This window comes from Photinus pyralis, unplaced genomic scaffold, assembly GCF_008802855.1.
Source record: "Photinus pyralis isolate 1611_PpyrPB1 unplaced genomic scaffold, Ppyr1.3 Ppyr1.4_LG6, whole genome shotgun sequence".
Taxonomy (NCBI): domain Eukaryota; kingdom Metazoa; phylum Arthropoda; class Insecta; order Coleoptera; family Lampyridae; genus Photinus; species Photinus pyralis.
In genome coordinates this window covers 40248237-40268325 of record NW_022170663.1, presented here as the reverse complement: position 1 = coordinate 40268325, position 20089 = coordinate 40248237, and the positions used below count along the sequence as shown (strand labels likewise).

The following is a 20089-nucleotide window of genomic DNA, read 5'->3' as shown; positions in this document are numbered from 1 at the left end:
AGTTATAGAAAATGTGACCACGTCTTATTTCGTAATTCAATGAATCTACTAATATTTAATGAGCAAACAATCCAAAACCAAATTCTTTTAACTTTTTTATGCGATGCTCCGCGGTTAACACTACTGTGACTATTAGAGAACATACTACACACTGCTTGCTCTGGTAACTCGGACCCGAATTGAATCTCGAACAAATAATTATACTTTGAGCTGCACGAGTGGTGGCGTTGTTAGCTCAAAGCCGAATGAATTCAATACTCTCTTTCTAGTAATCGGTCTCTGTGTTCAACCAATTAAAGCCTACAAAATGGCTTCTTATTAAAGAGAACAGCCATCTTTAATCACTGATTTGCTTCTTTCGTCTCTGCCCTACGTGAAAGCTACTACCAAAATGACCTAATCCTTATGCTGCGGTTTGGAGCAGATTAAACCAATTAAGATAGCCGCTTTAGTTATCCTTGCATAAAATTCGAAAAAATAAAATCTAAATTAGGAGCTACCCTTACAACCTAGGATCTGGTATAAAAAATTAGCATTCTTTTTGTGGTAATACACGTAGTTAGCACACCTATATTTCGGTTTGAAAGTTTGATAAGCCAACAGAGAGTGTCCAGTGAGCCCGCGTCTCTTGGGTGGCACTACAGCAGTTTAATTATTGTATGCCCCAAATTCCAACAAGTTTAAATTCCACATATTTTGATCACGTAATAATCTCTTGACAGCAACTTCAAAGCTGAGCCCGCAAGCAAAACAACATAAATTATTTTCGAATCAAAGGCACAACTAACATTTGCGGCTTTATTAATGCGCATCTCATAAACGCTCCTGACACGTTGACAAGGTGGTTGACATCAAAAGGGCGTAAACGTTATTATTCGTCGTGCTTGCCTTTTACAGACAATAAATTACCTAATAAAGTTCTCTTTTAAGTCGTAGTAACCGGCAATTCGTTTATTTTTTTTAAACCCAAAATACCTCCAGAAATAATTTTTGGTTATTAAATTTGTAAAAATACACTACGGCGTAAATGTGCACCGCGGCATAATTGATTGGCGCGTGGTTTCTAAAATTATAATCATCACTCGTTGATTTGATTTACGTTAGTTATTACAATAAATCGTTCGGCGATTACGACCTTGTGATATTTTTTGAGGATTATTATTTCGAGATGAAGTAAATAATCGTATCGATTTATATACATCGAGCTAAATTAATCGTAACCTCGAGGATTGGAAATATGACGGGGACCACCCAGTTTACTCATTCATGGTTCGTACAAAGAACCAACAGAAATAGTTTTCGGGATCGCATTTTTAAATTTCAGCAGATCGCGTTTGATGTTTGGCCCACTTGGGCAGTTTTCAGATTGATAACGTAAACACCATTTCATAATGAGTTAATTTTAAAATGGGGACACTGATGTTAGCTTATAGATACTTCGCCCTTCAAACGTGCGTATCAATTCAGTTCATCCTCTCTATACGGTCAACAGTGTCAACAGCCTCTGCTTATTTGGCTGCGACAACTGTAACAATCCTATACCTATTAATTAGTTGAATGACCTATGAATAAATTGTCAGCATTTAGATTTTAAATAGTTAATAATACAATGCGTGCGTAAATCACCGTTAAGGGTGTGTCGCAACCCTTGATAACAAGGGAGAATTTTTTACCACTTTTTTCAAATTATAAAGAAAACCATAAACAGTATGTAATTGCAGTGTCTTAGATGTCCGATTTAAAAATTCAAGTTACGTGTACGGTTGGCGTAAATAAATTTAAAATTTTTCATATTCATGGGGTTACCTGAATTTGTTGTCTTCAGTATCTGTTTCCTTTTAGAATTGTTTGTAATTGCGTAATTTTTGTGGTTAAATTTGATCGCTTTTGTAAATTATTTATTTAGATTCCTGTAAAACGTGAAACTGCGTATTAAAATGTAGGTACATCTGGTCGTTTGGTTATTTATCGGACGAAATTTAATTATCGCACGTGTCGCAACATACCAGATAACACTTACCTTGAATGAAGATAGACGTTGATGCCAAGAAGTGAACTCAATTCTCACATCCAGTCCATAACAACTAGAAAAATCAAAGAATCTCCAGCCACAGGGCTCGGGATATAATTAGTTGACTAATGCCTGAACGGCCTCGCTCTACTCGTAATCTGCTTCGATATCGAGTACGATAATTAACGGCCTTGTCCCATCACAGCAATGCGACAGCAACACGATGTAGCACCGATGTATCTTTTGGCGATATGATTAGCATGGTACAAGAAAAAAATGAACAGGATTTCATGAAAAACTTGTAGAACCCCGAAAGGACAGCTGTGACGCAGGGCCTTGGAAGTTCCTTGTTGTGGGCGACCTCCACTTTGCAAGAAAAATAGGACTGGTGAACAGAAGACGACGATTCGAAGGTAAAACCTGGGATCAGCTAAGCCCTGCGACAAATCCTAAGGCGGTGTTGAGTCCGTTGATTCTGAGGAGCGTCTCGACGTCAGGAACAAAGTGCATGACTCAGGTCAGAAAGAGGGGAGTACTCCAGGGTATGTCTCAGGGCACCCTGTGAAAAAGCCCAAGGATTCTTGTGGCACACGAACCTATGAGCAAATTGCTGTTTCGGCACTCAGGATGGTCATTCTTTGGATGGACACCCAGATGTGACCATAACTAAGCATCAGTCAAAGTGCATTATGGCTACGATGGAGGAGGTCCCTTCCCTTGGTTATCATCAGAGTTCCTGTGGGATAGGGGGCAATGAAAGGGCGGGGGTTGCGAAAACACTAGTCGAAGCCTGGCTCAGTTCAAAGTCGCTTGCCACCTGGTGGTAAATTTGGAAATCATATTAAGAAGTTCAAATGGTCAAAAGACCTTGAAGCTCAAGGACATTTGCTTTCAAGGACATCGGAGGTCAATAACTCCATTTTTTGTTGCTATATTTCAGTTTCAAAGTTACTAAAGGTCAACGGTCCCATTTTTGCTGTGCCACCTTTCATTCCCAAGGTTATTAAGTCAGCGTTCTCATTTTTCTAATATTTATTTTGTTTTCAAGGTCATCAAAGTTCAATGACATGATTTTTATTGCAGCTTATTCTATTTTCAAAGTCAATGACCCCGTTTTTGTGGTGTCGGATTTGATTTTTAAGATAATCGAAATTTAATTCCCTCCATTTTCTTCCGGTGCCGTATTCGACTTTCAAGGTGATAAAAAGTCAACGACTACCTTTTGGTGGTGTCATATTTCATTTTCAAAACAATCAGAGAGCAATGATGGTGTCTTATTTCATTTTAAGGTTAACAGAGGTTAATAGCCCCATTTTTAGTGTCCTATTTTTCTATTTCAATTCGTTAACCTTAAAAATGAAATGACGCCGCAAAAAGTGGATGTTATTGGAAAATGCTTTTGAGCTTGCCCTTTGCCTATTTTTCAAGGTCACCGCCACGTGGCATGACACCTTTGAACTTCGCCTTACTTTTCAGTCACCAGATGGCGATCGACCTTAAATTGAGCCAGATTCGGTCCTATATAACTACTGAAAACGGTACGGGTGTTTCCGTCGGGCTTGATCCTGCCATATGAATTGCCACTCCGTTGTGAGGGCCAGGATTAAATACTGAGTGACCAGTCAATTCCAAGCTCAGTGGAACCGGTCACCTAGAGCCAGACAATCCATATCGGGGTCCTCACGGAGCGGTCAACGGGAGAGTTATATTTATAACTCCTCTACCATGCCTCAGACTTACTTTGATTTATTCAGTTGCAGTTTGAGTTATTCACAGTAATAAGTTAGTGATTTTCCGCAATGTTGAAATATCAAAAATGTACCCTTGTAACTTAGGGTTTTGACAAAAAACAAAAGTTTTTTACCGGTAGCCATTTTGTTTATAATTTTGTTCGCACTTCATATAAAAAAATTAGATGCACAACTTTGGTTAACAAATTTGTTTTTATGTAACTTGTCACTACAAATCTGGCGCAATGGAATGATTTGTACCTTGGACCCCAACGCTCTAGTAGGAACAATTTATTAAAGCGCGAACACATTAATCCAATAATGTACCGAAACATAAAATGGTCGCTTACGTATAAATACGGTAACGCAATATTTTCGGTTGAAAATTATATCAGTATTCGAGGACAACGATTCTCCACACACTGGTTTTCGATTCGAACTTTTAGTTAACAATGAAATCTTACGCGATCTCCTAAATGGCGTACAAAAATCACAGGCCTTTGCAGCTTGGCGACGTGTGTTGTTTTAATCGATCTATAAATCTCCACGTTCACAATACATAAATTCGCACTGAAGGTTCGGCTAAAATATCAATACGCGCTCGCTTGACCGGCACAGATTCTTTTCGAAAGTTTTAGTAAGAATTCCGCTCTCCCACCAAATTTTTCACAGCACCTGTTACAATATCATGTAGGAAACGTGCCTGCAGGTTCTATAGCGAAGCAGATGAAAGTACGGAGTATGTGGTCTGTCACCGTGTGACCTTGACTGACATCAACTCCTTGGCGAGAATTATCTGGAACGAGGAGGGAGGGGGGCAAATTACACTATACAGAGTCCTATTCTCTATTGAGAGGAACGGGCTCTGGACCTAGTTGCAAAGGAAGGAGGTGGACACAATGGACCTTTGGTGTGCCTAACAATCATCTAGAAAATTTAAAAAAGAATTGCTGTCGTAATTTAATACGATACACTAAATATCCGCAATAGGGTCCGAAAGGCTCAAACGTTTTCATAGCAGAATTTTCTATCATGAGGCAGACAGTTACAAATTGAACATAATTGCTTAGTGCAACTTTGAATGAAGCCATCTTAGCAAGTAGGTACAAGTTTCCTTGTAACTATAACAAGAACAAAACGACTCTGAAAGCACTTTTTAGTTGTTATGCTCCTTTTAATAGAGCGTTGCTCTTACATCGCTTGTTAACTTCAGTTAACTTCAGAAACAGGAAATTGGAAAGCACATTTAAGTTAGATGCTCAACACTGCAGAAAACTTTTATTGTGGAAACTTTCAACGGTCCGCATGTGTGCAGCATGAAAAATTACCTGTTTGTTAAATAAACCGAAAACACTACGCCAAGCTCGTTTATTAAGTTTTTCACGCAGGTCATTAGGTAAAATTTAAAATTATTTATCACGAAGGTGTCGCATAAATTTTCCGAACAACTTTAAAAATCTCTACTGCTAATTTTTCTCGACACCTTTAGAGGGGGAGATTTTATCCAAGCTCGTTTGATCAATGGGACTTGCCCGAAATAATATTTCTACAAATTTAACTAAGCCCAGCATTTCATATTTCAGTGTCCACCTGCCGGAAATTTTAGTATACATCATCCGCCTTGGAAATTGAAATTCTGTCGGTTATTTTTTACACGAAGATGTTTTGTTTGCACGAGCATTTCGTGCCATTTGGGTAATAAAGCGGTTCGAATGTCCTAAAGTACTGCGTAAAAAAGGCTATGGAGCCAATCTGTTTCAATTCTTCTTAATCTCTCTCATTCATTACTTTCGAGGTAATTTTGTTTTCTGATCACATTTGTACAGTATTTTTACAGATTTCCGTGTTCATAGTCTTAATGACCTGATTTCCTTAATGTCACGCTGTGCATTCTATCCTATTGTTCAAATTAAAAATTAAATTTCCGAGCGGGCCCCATTTGCAGAAGGGTGGGTAAAAGAAAGGGAGTGAAGCATACTATTCAAGTGTAAAAATTAAATTATCTTCCTTCGGCGGCAGAGACAAAAAGTTAGTAAAATCCAGCAACCCGTACCAAGTGGTTTACATACTTTATGTAAGTTCGCAGTTAGCGCGTATTTAACACAGAGTTAGTGTGCTAAGGAAATACAATTTACATTTTGGTAACTCAAGATTACGTAAATTCCGCAGACAGTTTGCAAACTTCATTATTTAGAATTTGAAACAAATATATACGCGGTTGTTATTAAGTGAACCGGGTAGTTTCTAGGGTGGACAGATTCGGTCCCATATGTTTAGGGTTGTAAGATGAAGTGAAATTAACGTCTTGGTGGACTTTATTTTAACTCAAATTCACGATATTTAAGCAGTGACCCACTGTAAAGTTGTAATTTACATTCATTACAATAATTAAAAGTTTGTTACACTTAATACTGAAAAAAAAGTTCAGTCCAATTTTATATTTCGCTTATTATAATTTAGTATCTCGCCTTTTATTTTATCCATTAATTTTCAGGTGGGCCACTCACATATGTATAAGTTACTTTGAATTAAGCTCATTTCTGCAAACCAATTCTGGCATCTCTGCACATTGTTTAGATTTTTGGAAGATCGCGCGCTCGCCTTGAATGAATTACGTTTTCCAGTGATATTCTTAGGCCATCTATGTATTTCCTTTGTAAACCGGTTTAGTTTAGAGAAGTTAGTCGAGTATTATAGGCTTATTTTACAACAGTTCTTTATTTTGCTGCTAGAGGCCATGCGAGTGTACCTTTCCGCGCATAATTCTTAAATTTTGTCTTGTCTTGCGTACAAAGTGTACTAATTGCTCCGTTTAGGAAGATTTTGCAAGTTCTTTAGAATGTTTCTCTCTATTTCTGATGTGTTGTGGCTGCGCCATTGAATACACTTAGCGGATTTATATGTGAAAGTAGGTATTTACACGCTATGAGCTATGTACAGATTATGACACGTAATTTTTAACGCTTTGTCTTCTATCATCGTTCTCTCCTAAGACTAATTTTCCCTTCTGGATTACTTTTTCGTAATTATCTACCTGAGTTTTTCGACTTACATCGACTCAGAATCTGGATGACATCGCATTTTTACCTGGACCCCCGCCATCTTAGTGAGAATGACATTGGCGATGTCACATGAGACATTACATTACCTACGTCGAAAAATTTACACCTAGAGATTTGACTATTGCTCCTGAATTTTAACTGCAAGCATTAACGAAACCTTTTGGAGATTATTGATCTTGTGAATTGCGTCGATATTTCTGATCTTACGTATATTATTTTGACGAGGAATACACGTTCCGAGAATCGGTTTTGTCTACGTTACTTTTGTCACTCCGAAGATTCCTTCGTACTAGACTACGTTTCATATCCTTTATATTAGTCTATTTATCTATATTTAGTGAATTGCTTTTGTAAATTAGTTACCGAGATCTATTTCGAAACAGATATCTACGATTTTTATTATTTACATTACTTGAGTCATTACGAAGGATTTGTTCTTGTTAGTTATTTACATTTTGAATTAATGAGATCATGGTTGTATGAAAATTTAGTTATTTGTGCATCATAAAGCAGTTTCCTTAAAGTTAACGTCGCGTTTGGGCCTTTTATATTTCATTGACTTGTACAGATGATTCGTTGTCAATCAAAATTTTGCTTTTGTTTAGTTAACGTAAATTGAATGATTCGTTCTTATTAAGCATTCCCTACAGTTTTTAGTATACGAGTGCCCGAGTGTCGAACGTTAGACATTGCTATCGCAATATTTGTATGCCGTTTTATTCACTATCCCTCTCCCTCTTGTTTTTTTATTCATGTTTTTATCTGTTACAGATAAGGCCGAAAAGCGTCCAAGCCAAGTCTGAGCTCAAAAGACCGTTACCACCAGAGTTAAAAGGTAATATTTTTATTTTCGACGACTCCATGACATAACGTTTGATTAAATACAGGTTTTCAAAACAATCGAATTGTACATTTGTTTGATAGTCATTTAACAAATTATAGCTCCGTGGAAGCCTGTTTTGATATCAATAATTTTCCAGACTACGAGTTGTTCCCTTTTTTCTAAAAATTGAAACGTTGACATTTCACGTTCACCTATTTGTAATATTTGGAGATCGTGTATTAAATTACCCTCGATTGTGACAATTCTTGTTTAAGTTCCACCCCTTCAGTTATTTTATTTCTTTAGCTTATTAAGACCAAAACAAGGATCTCTTAGTCCGCCTTGTTCCTCCTTTTCCCCTTTTCAATTTCGAAATCTACTAAGGAATATCCGGTTTACTATATTTCATCTTGCATCGTTTTGGCTATGTGTACGAGAACCCCATTATTCACCCCGACCCAGCTTTATACTTTGCATGAGCTTTCCGTGTGCTTACCTAAAGTCAATTTTGTTACATTTGCTCAAAGTGAAGAGATGGTATATTCGCTCGAAGTAAAATATTCTAAGCATACATGTTGCGAGTTGCGTCGAAATTAATGGATCTCTATCTCCGAAGTAATTCATACATTGTCAAAAATACGCATTTTGACCTATGGAAAGCCGTATAAAGCCTGTACAAAAATCTAATCAATCGCAAGGAAAATTCATCCTGTAACTGCATATGCTACAAACAGGAGCATTGACCCAGGGGAATTTTTCAATCGAGACAGCTTCTGTAGAAATCGATTCAGTTATAGCTCTACAAATAGGAAAGTTATGGTCAAAGATACCAAAAAATAATTTCAATAAACCTATTAATGATTTTCTGACGGTGCTACAGTTTTTATGACGTGTTTTTCTACTAAATCGCATTAACTTTCTTATTTTTTTTTTACGCCATATTGGATTTTTGTCACTCGATACAGAAAAAATTTAAAGACCAATGATGCTTAATTCTTGAAAATAAACTAACGCGTTTGGGTATTTTCAAAACCAAATTTGGTGAATAAGTGACGACGTTGGGATTTTTTTTCCATTTAGGTTAAAATTGCCACGTTGCCGATTTTCACTAGCTGTCAAACAAACTTATGTCGATCTACAATCTCTGTTTTTCTTAAGATACGAGCGACTTCCGGAATGGGATCGTGCCAATGTTGAACGAAAAATCTTGGCGAGAGGTTTAGTAGCTGTTAGTTAACGGGAGCAGTGTTGCATTTAAAGTTACTGCGCGGGAAATTCAAAAAGTCACTGATTAACCAAACTGTCCTCGTGGTTTGTGACTATTTATTTAGTTACAAGTGAAAAGTGCGCAACTGTACCGAAATTCGTTATTAATTGTTTTATCGTACGTTTCTGCCTTTCTGGACTTATCACCAACTTTCAAACTGCATAAATTGCTTTCATCATTAATGTAGCAAGAGCCAGTAGGCTCTGATGTATCCCGTAAACCTTCTTAGGGTTTAGTAAACTTGTAAACTTTGCTTTTCTGTTCCTATTTCCCTTTAGCACATAAGTAAATAATATACAGGTACCTACTACAAAAAGTGGATACTAGAGCAATTTAGGGGAGTATTCTTTTTTGTAATGGCAAACTGAATTATTCCACCAACAATATCCGACGTACTCCCCAGTTCTCGTGGGAAAAGACCATCTCGTTTATTTATGTGAACGTTGAATGAAAAGTTTAAGGCCATCTTTCAGAGCTTTGCGATTTTTTGTTAAACTAAGTTTTCTGGTACTTTGAATCCATTAGTTGTAGTGAAGCGCAATGACAACGGCATTTAAGTCGCTAGATACCTAACTATAATGCAAAATGACACGTGGATATTGCCTACGTGCACACGTTACAAAGCTAAGTTTAGTGCACTTTGGGAAATTTTTTTTGCACGTTCATTTTGCCGAAGTCACATTTTCTCATGGGGTGGGTTAGTAAAACGGCCTCGCCCGGAACTCGTCCCACGGTCCACTTAAAAATGTTAATAAAATGAAAAATAAAGTCGTTTCACATAAGTGTATTAATATCGAAGTCTATTTCACGTTTCCAGACACGTGCATAAATTACATCTCCTTTTAAACACCTACGTGTAAAGTTCGGTATACGTAATATGATTATATTCGTTTACAGAGTTGATACCGTACAATAGTTTCTTCAGCTTATACGATATGGTGGTTTAGACAGAGTCTGCAAAAGGTAATCACAGTCTGTCAAAGGTTCCATCAGTTGAATAGAGAAATAATTTGTGAAACAAAAAACGAAATTTAAATACAGGTTTAGAATTAGGACGATGTAGGTTAACGTATCTCAGGTTCCCTTCAAGAGAAGAATTCGGTGTCCTGTAGAGAAGAATCTGGGGTTACTCCACATGTTACTGCGATTCGTCTTTATATACTGTATCAGAATAAGTGGGGCAGGATTATTGGCAGCAGTAAATGCGCGGCGACAATTTTGTATGAACTGGTCATATCGTTTCTTGACGGTATTCTAAATATATTTAAAAATTGTGTAAAATTTCTTTTTTACAACTTTACTATCCACAAGACTGACTGACTGCCATGCACCAATCAAAATGACCACCAAAAAAAAGCATTCGCTTCGCTTATTTAAAACGTTCTTCCCTTCCACCTTCGTCCTTTCTTCCATCCTGAAATTCAATTAGCTTTACGCAGCGATAACGAACTCTTATCGCCCTCACCTGAGATAAACATTTACAATAAATAACACAACTCAATTAAATTCAATTGATGTTCCGGATATTTTACTAATTATTTAAACAAAATAAAAGAACTAATATTTCTGATACAATATAAGAATTACCTCAATTCGAATAATATGATCGAATTTGTGTTCAAGCGCAAATTAGCGACCACATGTCCTTGCCAATTTTAAAAATATTTTTGCCTAGCACAAAGTGGTGCAACAACTAACTTGCATGCAAAAATCCCAATCCCCACAAATTTTGCATCTGCGGGTCTGATAACACGAAAATAACGAACCCAAAACTTGAACATTCGAAATAAAAATTCCATTTGCAATACTTGGCCGATTAGCATGTGCTTTGCGCGTCTGTGTAATTTAAACTCGTACGATATTTCGTTGTTAATAACGACAAATATTGTGTGATGATTAGTAAAGGTCTATCACCGCAATTTTCACTTTACATACGTTAGAACTACCGTGTAAACGTATATTATACGTCTGTTGAGCGGTCAGTTCTATTTTTAAGTAATTTTGCAGATTATGACAACACAACAAAAAAAGATCGTATGCCATTAATACATTTGATATTTCATATTGATAGCCATTGCCAATCAACACTTTTTAGCAATTTTTGAAAAAGTACATATAGTACATACTACCAAGCGAATAGACAACGAAAAACACCTGTCAATATGGTAACGCCTATTATTTCTTCTATCCAATATTATTTTAAAATTGATGGCAGATGTTTATCAATAAACTTTTGTTTGTTGTACTGTCAAAATTAAAAAAATACATAAAAAAACAACTAACCGCTCAACAGACGTATGGTATACGTTTACACGCTAGTTCTTGCCTATGTAAAGAGAAAATTGTGGTGAGAAACGTTCACTAATCATTGCAAAAAATCTTATAATTATAAGGGTTGCAATTGATTTTTTTTTCATGATCTTCTTCATACCTCGGGTTAAGACCCCATCTTGGAGTTGGAATTTTTTTTTAATTATGCATATAAATAAATAAATAACTAGCTTCAAGTTGTAAGCTGGTGCCTTTTTTGAGGCGTTTGGATTTAAACATCATGTTTTAAAAACGCTTCGAATTCTAGACTCCAGGCTTCAACGTTCAATCCATGCACTTGAAATTTAGAACTAAAAAATTTGGTATCTTGGCACTGACGAATGTCAAAACAACAATTTTTTGTTCTACAGTTTTAATATTCAGACTATAAAACCAAATTCATCCGAAATCACGCTTTAGCATTTTATATCATGATCTTCAGTTTACAGCCCTCCAACCCTTACTGGTAAGTTAGCACTTCACGCTCCAAATGCATACCTCGCACTTTTGCGTAAAGCGATGAAAATTGGCGCATATGCTCTTGGCCATCCCTCTTAAAGTTACGACGTCGAATCACACTCATCTCCCCCGGAATCCGGGAGGGGGGGGGGGCTACAAAAATGTTGGTTACTAATGACTAAACCATTTTTTTCGACTCTACTAAGCTCCATGGTTGTGAAACACGTTTAGAATGTTTGGGGTCGACCACTGGACCTATTCATAATTAGCCAAATTCTATATTTCTTTGATTTTTTAAGTGTTACTAATTACCACAAAACTAGATAATTAAATCACATAAAGTTTTTATGGCACTCAGGGGTATAATCTGGGTCGTCTCAGAGCGAGTTGCCTACCCCTTTGGGTGCTGCCTACCCAGGGGAGTTATTAACGCCTGACAATACATCTCAGCCAACTTCACGAATTTAGCCCCCAACAATAAAATAATGAAACGTCAAATATTTCCTTCGTTTACACATTGATTGCACATTTAGGCACACTTCGATTTTTGAGTTTGGAACATTTTCACAACGCTGATTAAAAAACAATCATACGCTGCCGACACTGTACTGTTAATTGTGAAAATTGAACATCTTTTGTTTTATCATGGCCTACTTGGGTTCGGAAAAGAACTTTTTTTTACAAATTGCCGTTTCGATTTGGTTTTACTCTGAAATTTTCTTATGGAAAGTGTGGTTTTGTTTACATCAGTGGAAACTTTTTAGTTTTGCCCTAAACAAAGGGACTTTGTTTAGGGGGGTGCCATTTAAAATTTTTAAAAAATTGACATTTAGAGAAGGTCAATCAAAAATTTTATTTTTTCGATAAAGTACCTAAAAAAATATGATTGTGGAAGAGGTGTTAACCTGTGCCTCAATCCAAAAATTAGCTGCATGCGTGATTTGGTTTCTCTCAAAAAAAATTTCGAAAAACTCAAATTTTGACGAAAAAAGTTTATAACAGCGAAATCGTTAAAGTTAGAGGTATAACATGTTACATAAAAAATAAGTACTTTTCAAGTACTCTCCAAATCAGTAATAAAATAAGGGGTGTTCCATTTTAAAAAATGCAAGTTTGATACGCCACTGGAATACAGCACGCCTCTGGTAATCAAAAATATTTTAGAAAATTTTGCTCTAAAGCTTTTTTCGGTATCTTTTATGGTAAATGAGTTATGATCCGTATTATTATTACATTATGATCTGTACAATGCCTGGTGAAAATAAAAAAGAAAGCTTTCGTAATATGTATAGTATACTGTATACTGTAGTGAATTCCAAAAAATTGGAAAGTAGGTAAGTGCGCACAATATTGAGTTGTTTTCCTGAAAAAAATAGAACGAAGATAAGGAGACATACAATCAAAAAACACAAATCTGTTGTTTAGGTAATTAGAAGATCCGCTCCACTTCAACTAATCATACGTAGCTGAAAATTTAGCGATATCTGCACTTCTTCCCAGCGCAATTAAAATTGTTTACTCGCACTTGATAGCATGGTTTCCGTTTCGCAAATGAATGTGATAATTATACAAAAAGATTACCTAAAATCAAGCGTGGACGGATCTTCCCTTTGCCGACCGATGATTGAAACTGATTAATAAGCGTCTTATTATTTTGTGATCTCGATTTCTAATCGATCAGGTGACATACATAAGATGTGGGAGGCAATTAGTTAACAGGGGTATTTATCTTCGTGGATGTAATTTAGAAACCAAGATAGAGAAACCACATCCATTGGAGTGAACCGTATAAAAGACCATCGCTCTGATGTCGGATTCGTACTTGAAACAGTTGCCAAAAGACGAAACATAATGTTCCCGACGTTCTTCATCGCCGTGCTACTAGCACTTTTTGTATTCGTGCATGAAGGTGAGTTTCCACTATTCTAATTTTCTTCACCTTTTACTGTGACGTAGGTACCGCTGACGATTTCTTAGATTGTTATGAGAGATGCTCCAGTGCACGTGACTACCTAGGCTTGACAAGCTGCATACAAAGCAACTGTTACTGAAAACGCGTATGGTCAATGCACTGTTCAAATACGTTATGGCTAAACCATGTAACTTTGACACCAAATAAATTTAGTAGCTTGTAAAGGTGTTTTATTACTATAATTTTGGTCTATCTTGGCAAGTTGTTCTCCCAAGATTGGAAGAAGTTTTTTGACTCGTTTAGGTGATGAATCGGAGTCTTCTAATTCCAATCCAAAACACAATTTTAATTACCCAAAGTGGTAGGAGTCGCTCGTGTCATTTATTTTTATTTATTTTTTTATTTATTTATTTGTGTTCATGTTAGGGTGCAAAGCACTTACAATTGTCAAAAAAAGTTCACGAGATCACGAGTCAAAAAAATTCGTTTTGTACAACACAAATCAAATAAAACTTTAGGTTGTTTATATTCGGGACAAATCGGGTTCCACTCTTGTATGTGAGTCAATAAGGGATTCGATTCGAATCGTGACTGGGGCACTAGGGTGGTAAAAACGAAAACCGATTCCCCTTATAATATTGCAGCTAGTTTTCCACTTTTACGTGCCTTCGCACTTACAACAAAATTGCAACCCCTTTTTTTTATAACAACAGGTTTATATGCACGATGGATATCGAACTGAGGGAGATTCATCTGTGAGGGAGATCTGAACTTCTTTTCAGGATGTCGCTTCTCCGTACCTCCTCTCTTGCAGTAATTGTAAACATTTTTTATAATTGCATAATAGACCATTGTAAGAAAGAGGGATATCGAATTAAGAGAGATCGCTAGTGCAGATGCATCTGCGAGATAGAATTGGAACTCTTTCAGGGGTGGTAAAGATGAAAATCTATTTTTCACGTACTATTTTGAAATCGCGTCATCCCCACGCCTATGAATTATTTTCTAAGATGCTGTTTTTGAAAGTAAAACGTGCATAACTTTTACACACGACAACCAATTGGTCTCAAATATTGCATACGCAGCCTTTAGTGGTGCCAAATAAGCTTTTGAAAATGAAAGGTCTTATCGAAACAAATTGGTTTGTACAGGGTGAGTCAACGATTGCGCGGAGTAACTTAATGCCTTGAAGATAAGATTTTTCGATAGAGTGCTTTTGTATTATGATATGGTTGAATATTTTCCACATTCTAAAAATATTTGTAATTATACAGGGTGCGACCACAAAGTAGTGCGCCCAAATGGTACATTTTTTAATAGAACCTCCTGCATTTTTAAATTCTACGTGTAATTGTACGTCTTTTTTATTATATAGTTAATATCCCAAAAGCTAGTAGTTTTAAAGATAATTCGATTTTTAAGAAAAATTGGGCATTTGATGCAAGCGTCAGTATATTGTCAAAATTATTACTTAAATTTTGATTCCAGGTTTTATATCTTTATTAGGAGTTAAATTAAATTTGCTTTGTAGTCAGATGTTTTTACTTATTCTCCAGTTTTTGGACTTAAATAAATTGTTTGAAAAATAAATCAATCGATATGATTATCGTTTTGGACGAGATACATAAAAATTGCCTTTTTTTGCATGTCCACCTCACTATTATGTAAATTAATATAACTTATTTAAGATTAGAATATAAAACCCAGGAAAACCAAGATGTTTCGAAAACTATCAGAGATGGGTATAGGACATTATTATCAAAAGTTGAAGATTTTTGGAGGAGCTAAATGATGACAGAAAAATATACAGGGTGTTCCATTTAAACAAAAGTGAGATTTTTTAATATGAAGTTTTGTAACTTTGGATCTACAAAAAAAAACACCCTGTAAGCTATTTTTTTAATGTTTCATAGTAGATGTATTTATTTGACTTATACTTAACCCACGATAAGATATAAAACCTGGAATCAAAATGTAAGTAATAAAATAATTTTGACAATATATACTGACGCTTGCAAATGCCCAATTTTTCTTAAAAATCGAATTATCTTTAAAACTACTAGCTTTTCGGGTATGGGTGCAAGTTCATATGCATCTACGAGTAAGAACTGGACCCCTCTCGAGGGTGGTAAAAATCACAGCTTATTTTCCTTAAAATTTTATCAAGTGTACCACAGTTCCGTACATACGCTCTTGCAATAATTGTAATTCTTTTTTTATAATTGCAGGTTAGATCGTTACATGCATGGTGGATATCAAACTGGGGGAGGACGCAACTACAGATCCATCTGAGATTTATAACTGGGTTTCGTTCGAGAGTGTAAAGAAGAAAAACCTATTTCTCTTATAATTTTCACTGATTTGTCACTTTTCCATGCAATACCTACTTGAATTATTAGCGCATTTTTGGTTCCCAAAAAGAGCTTATTGTTTCACTAACTGTCGGCTGTTCGGGCGATTTTTTACAAATCAATCGAGATCTCGGCAAGAGAATATCGTAAAACTTTCGGGTTTTCGGCATTATATTCGCACTATCGTGTTATTCCTGCATCGGTTAGTCTGAAGTTGATAATTTATGAATTTCCTTTAAATGTAACAAAATAAGGAAATAGAATACCATAGTGTCAGTTTTTTTGTTTAATAATAGTACATTACATACCAAAGTAGGGAAGTCTAGTATTATTGCCCGAGCACCAAGATTACATAAGGTATAAGATGCGAAGCCATTTGTGTGGTTCAGTGGTAGAACTTTGGGCTACATAACCGGGAGGTCGGGTGTTCAAACCTGGATTGAGGTGAATTTGTCATCTGTGGTAGAGATGGGAAATTCCTAAATCAGTTTCGAGCATCCTCCAGGCGACTCAGAATTAGGTTTTCCTGCAGTTTTCCTAATTCGTCAGGTAAATAGCGGAGTAGTATAGAACAATTTAAGACCTTCTGCAGGAGCACTTCTAAAAAGCATTATGCGGATTACTCTGTAATTGGGCGAAAGCCTGTTGAGGGGCCAGAACAAGAGAGGGACTTAAAATTCAAATTTTCTTATCTTTTAACATTTCCAGTACGTTATCTGCTATACTTTGTATTATTCCACTTTGGATTTAACGTCCTTTTTATTAAAACTTTCCAATTCACCACCTTTCCTGGGCGGTATTGTCTTTAGAACCTCCGAAACGCCCTGTTGTTTCAAGAGCATTTTGACCCTGAATTGCCCGTTAGATAAATCGGCCGAATAACATCAAACTTTTTCACGTAAAAATTCGTTTCGTAGATAATTGGAAAAATGTAAAAATCGCCAATTTAGTTCAAATATTTTAGTAACAAAGAGAGCTCTCGAAAAAAGTTTCAAATAAAAATTGCAAGATTCGATCGGATAAATTCAATGGACATAGAAAATTTTTTTCAGAATGGCGGGTTTCAAGATATTGACATCAATTTCCTTATTTTAAATTGACATCATATTGGCATTTACGTCACTTGATAGAGAAAAAAATTACAAAACCAGTAATACTAAACACTGAGTATTTCATTTGGGAATCAACCTTGCATTTTTGACTCGAAGTTTATAATGTATTTCTTATGGCAATAATTCCATGGCCGATTGGGATTGAAACCAAATTCGTTCGTTTATTGTCTCGTATAGTCACCATCAACATGGTCATCGAATTATGGAAATAAAAAAAAACATAAAAAACATAAATTACTGGTAATTTTGCATAGATTACATAAAATACCATAAAAACCATAAACAATTGGTAATTTTACACGTAATATTACGCCCTTTAAAAAAACACGTGTAATTTCACATCACTAATCACGTCACACGGAACCAACGTAATGACGTAACTGAAAGTAACACTTGCTCAACAAATTTTGAGTTCCCGCAATAATATAATTTTTTATGACTCTACTATCTTTGGTATTGCGTTCCACATGAAAAGAGAGAATTAACATATAAACTCTTTATAGCAGGACTTTTTCGATATGCTTTTAACTATTTTATTCTTTAGTATCTATCTTAATTAAATTTTATTTGCGCGAACGATGATGGAGGATGTACATTTTACAGCGAACCGACTGAGACCATTGAGGCAAAAGTGATTTGCATAGTTTGATGGCCCAGGATCCACCTAAAACCAATATTTTGAGTATGCTTGAATAAAATAAAATAGAATTACCGTCGCTAGAAAGAACCGTACAGAGCGATAAAAATTCTACGCCAAAAAAAACTCTTTATAAATAAGCCGAACCATTATCATTACAAATTACCATTTTTATCACCGTAAAACGAAGGAATTAGGCAAGGGAAGTGAATAAATTTGCAAGGGCTGAAATATTTTTATTCTTTTCTTTATTTGTTATCTTATCTCACACAAATCTCTTAATGTTTCCATTTTTATTCTCTCTAGATCTGACCCCACTTTGAAAACACTACCCGATTTTCAGCGGGATAGTTTCTTTACTCGTAAATATTCGTTTGGATTGTCCAATTTATGGAAACAAGTTTCTTTATTTTGTTTAACTGGACGAATACGACAATATGAAGTCCCTTCGTTCGGCAGGGCGCAATTCCAACAGCTTATTCTCGGTGGCTACGATCCGCGTTAATTCAAATTTATTACCTGACTGTTGGAGGAACTGTAAATTGAGGTTTGTATTTGTAATATAAACGCGCATTTAACTAAATTCTATCCGCATCCACCCACTGTCTTAAAAGTTCCGTACTCCAGAAATTGTTCAGCTCCAAGAATAGGTAATGGTGCGAAGCGAAATTATGTCACGATGTCTGTGTTACCATATGTGTTATGATGATGATGAATGGAGAACATGAGACGATTTATCTGCTTGCATTATCTCGATTGCCTACTTCACACGAGACTTTAATTCATTGTTTCTGGGAATGGTCTTTTAAGTTTCACAATTGACACTACTATAACTTTAATAACCTTGTGCCTATAAGTGGATTTACTTAATTCTTGATTACGATGGGATGGTGGACAGGATCGTCCGACTCCTCAACGTCACTCAAACCGTGATGACCCTTATTATTCAGAAGGATTACGTGATCCATTTCAATAAGAGATATTTGTGTTTTACATATGGTTTTAGCTGGACCCGCCATTTTAGCACGATCGTCATCGTCATCGTTATGCGATAGATGAGTTTCTACATTACCGGCAGATTTACCGCCATTTCAGGGAAACCAAACATGTCATTCATTATGGGAATCTACTTCATTCTACCAACATTACTACCTACTCGAAGTTTAACCTAGAGATTTCGATATTGTTCCTGTTGTAACCGCAAGTATCTACCCTTGGAGATTATCGTTCATGTAAATTGCTCCATATATCTCTACTTGTGTCGCGAGGATAATATTCTTACCAACACCCGATTTTGTGGACGCTTACCTTTGGTTACTCCAAGAATTCAGTTCTGCCAGTGTCATTACATTTTATCCTTCAGATTAGTAATATTAGCTACCGTGACTCGTACTGCTGTTACTACATGTATCGCTGGTCGAAATACGGTTGTGTTTTCTGTGTTTAGGCATGGTTTGTACCCTACAAGTCACTATAGTTCAAGAATCGCGACTTACGTACTGTAATTACGACTAACCGGCCGTCTCTTATATACGTGCCACGCGTTTGAATCAACCACTTTTGATTTAGTCTTATCACTCTTTAGTTTAAAATAATTAATTGAAATCACAAAATATAAGTTTAATACCAAGATAAAAGAAATAGTCACAAAACTATCGAAAGGCAAACAAGCACGTAAAGCGATCCGGTCGTTACTGTTGTAGCTTTTCCACGCGCTCCCCTACAACCTGCTACCACTCCCCTTGCTTGCCGTGTCGCAACCACGTCACCATATTTCCAACGAAAGTTGCTAACGGGAACAGTCCAGTTCCGATCGCTACGGAAAATGAAAACAAAATTTGACAGTTTTTCTCTGATATCTCAGTTATTTTCAAAGATTCATCAATAATTTCCAAAGCGTTTTTTAGTTTTAAAAAAAAGTTTGCCCCCATTTAACCTACACTCAATGGTGAGCCACGTTTTCAATTGAAAAATCTGAAACTTGAAAAGGATAGAAAGAACCCATATGATCACAAAGTTCAAACAATCTGATGATTCCGAAGCGCCCAAGAAAGTGTTTAAATAGTCTAAAGAAACTAAACTATCTCAAGGATGAATCTGAATATTTCGACGAAGCTAATAAATCGGGAAAATTCCCAGAAATGGAAGACCGGTGTCAAGTTAACCCCCCACTTTTGGAATTTTCAGAACATTTTCATTGCGATCGTTTGTTGGTTGTGTGTTGGTGTTTGTTAGTTACATTTTCACGTTTATTGGTTGTTATTCAAATTTCAAAATTTGGACGTACCTATAGTCAGCCCCCACTTTTTGAATTTTATATTGCAATCATTTGTTGGTCGTTTCCTGGTGTTTGTTAGTTACAGTTTCACGTTTGTTGTTTGAGCGTTATTTAATTATTCAAAAATTTTAAAATTT

At 36.0% G+C, this 20089-nt stretch overlaps 1 protein-coding gene and 1 long non-coding RNA gene across 2 annotated transcripts in view; one reads left to right on the top strand and one right to left on the bottom strand.

The window, feature by feature from the left end:
• LOC116174637 overlaps positions 1-20089 on the bottom strand; it is a 91240-nt gene that overhangs the window by 66884 nt on the left and 4267 nt on the right. The gene's annotated exons all lie outside the window — the stretch shown is intronic.
• LOC116174952 lies at positions 13445-13798 on the top strand. Its single transcript, XR_004146202.1, has 2 exons — positions 13445-13571; positions 13619-13798. It is a non-coding gene; the product is annotated as an uncharacterized LOC116174952 (long non-coding RNA).